The sequence below is a fragment of the Parasteatoda tepidariorum genome, chromosome 8 (genome assembly GCF_043381705.1).
Source record: "Parasteatoda tepidariorum isolate YZ-2023 chromosome 8, CAS_Ptep_4.0, whole genome shotgun sequence".
Taxonomy (NCBI): domain Eukaryota; kingdom Metazoa; phylum Arthropoda; class Arachnida; order Araneae; family Theridiidae; genus Parasteatoda; species Parasteatoda tepidariorum.
In genome coordinates this window covers 60,323,972-60,326,278 of record NC_092211.1, presented here as the reverse complement: position 1 = coordinate 60,326,278, position 2,307 = coordinate 60,323,972, and the positions used below count along the sequence as shown (strand labels likewise).

Here is a 2,307-nt window from a genome sequence, read left to right as displayed (position 1 = left end):
ATTCAGATATACAGCAGTTAGCAGACACCTTCGAAAGAAAGATCCTCAAAGCCATTTCGCACAATTCAAGAAAGGGGATGCTGGCGAATCAGCTCTACAGACTATAAGCAGCTCCAAATTACACAAATAATCCGCAGTAATAGATGACTGGTCCATCTATGGAAAAGTCCTAAAAATAGCGCCATAAGAATCGTCACCTTTTAAGAGCCCTGAGGGGTCAAGTCCGTGGCATAGACCCTCTATTAAAAAACTGAAAACCCCAAAGATTAGAAATTGGAAGGGAGTTGTCATGGATAGGATGTGCTGACAAAGAAGAAAAAAGTTACATCATAAGTTTTGAATTTTTGGTGCTCGGTCTATGGTTGCATATTTTCTTAGAATAAGAGTTTTTATTATTATCATTATTATTAAAAGATAGTAATTTCTATCATAAAAAATATTCTAACTCTTAGGTCTTTAGTAAAATCTGTATTTTAAAATAAGATTATTTTTTCAAAATAGTACTTTGACTTGGGTTTTTTCTTCTCAGACAATGACGCTAAGTAGTAAATGTGCATGCCCAAATTTATGTGGTTCTAAAAATCCTGATCCGTCTGATGAAGGAATGTCAACAGGAAGCAAGTTGTTGATTGCGTATGAAAGATATTTTATTATTTTTTTAATATATATTTTATTTATTAAAAGGTATTTTAATTATTATTTTTTATTATGCTTATTTGTAACAATTGTTCAAATGTTTCTGTAATTTAAATTTTACTTTAAAAAGTGTATTTCAGTTACTAATACTTTCTTTTTGTTTATCTTATTTTTTTTTTTTTTTTTTAGNGCCTATTTCATAATTGGAATGGGCTGGAACTTCTGCAATGGTGCCCATGGTCCAGAATTGATTCCAAACTATGAGTTTTGGAATGAGTTGCCCAAACTAATTATTGTAAGTTTAAATAAAAGACTTTACTATACACATTACTATTATGAATACATTCCATTCAGTATAATTTGAATCTGATAAAACTTGTGCTTAACTTCACCTTTTAATGTTGGTTTTTTACTTTAAAATAATTGCCAGAGATTTTAATTAATACTTATTAATTACACATCATCCAAACCATAATAATGTTTAAGAAAAAACAATAAAGCTGATTTGCCTTGAGGAAAGACGTGTTTTTCTTTGTTGTTAACAGCAGGTTCTTAAATTCACGTCATTTACGAATATTTTCTTTTAATATAGCTGATATAGTAATCTGGGAATTCCATGCTTCAATGTTTTATCTTTCGTCTTGATGGACATATATTTCTATTAATTGTAAGAGATTCATATGTCTTTTTAAAAGAATCAAGTGAACTGGTGTAAAAATAAATTAACTATGATTAATGGGGTACTAAATGAAAATATGTATTTATATTTAATTTTTTATTGAAATACATTCATGTTTTCTACAATTTGTATTTCTAAAAAATGACATAACTGGCTTAGATATCTAATTGCTTAATTCGATTGAAGTGCATGCAATATTTTTCAAATGTTCCATTTAAATTTAAAGTTATTAATTATTTTTCTTAGGAAGGTGTTGCTTTTACCTTTTCTTGTTGTGGTCAGAGAACTGCTTACGGTGAAGTTTAATGAAGCAAAATACTTACCTCATCTACTCAAGGTGAACTTACCACAATTTTGTAACATTCCATTGATTAAATGCCAACTTATTTTTTTACTTTTATAGAGATTATTTTTTGTGCCACTTGTTGATTTTATTAAATACTAATTTATTAAAATTTTTATATATTTTTTTAAGCAGCTTCATTTACACATTTACATTATAAAATACTTTAATGTTTTATAAAAGGATGAAGGTACACTACAATAATGGAAGAGACACTGTTGGTTTTTGAAATTAATATATATTTTTTTAAGTTTCTCAAGAAATAATCTGAGGATTATTTTGTAACTTTAAGAGTTGTTTGGAATAAGGTTTAAAGTTTGCAGAGGTTTGAGGGGCCCACAATAAATTACAAAAAAAAAAATAAAAATAAAACTAGTATTTTTAAACATTCTGAAAGAAAATTAAGCAATAAGCTTGTAACCTGCGTCGATTACTTTAATTGTTATTTGCAATAATTGCATAAAAATTCATAATTCTAGCTTAAATATGTATAGGGATATGAAAATTTTTATTTTAAAAAAAAAAAAAACGAATTTTTTGTCTTTGGTTTTTTTTTTTTTTTATAGTTTTAAAAATTATCAGTAAACTTAGACAAAATTTTAGAGCAATTTAAAATTAAATTAAAAAATTTTGTTTTAGAATTTGAAAA

General features: G+C 26.6%; 1 long non-coding RNA gene across 1 annotated transcript; it reads left to right on the top strand.

Moving 5' to 3' along the window:
• The first annotated feature begins 823 nt into the window (after positions 1-823).
• LOC122272706 (uncharacterized) lies at positions 824-1,709 on the top strand. The gene is made up of 2 exons (XR_006227229.2): positions 824-931; positions 1,562-1,709. It is a non-coding gene; the product is annotated as an uncharacterized lncRNA (long non-coding RNA).
• Positions 1,710-2,307: the final 598 nt, after the last annotated feature.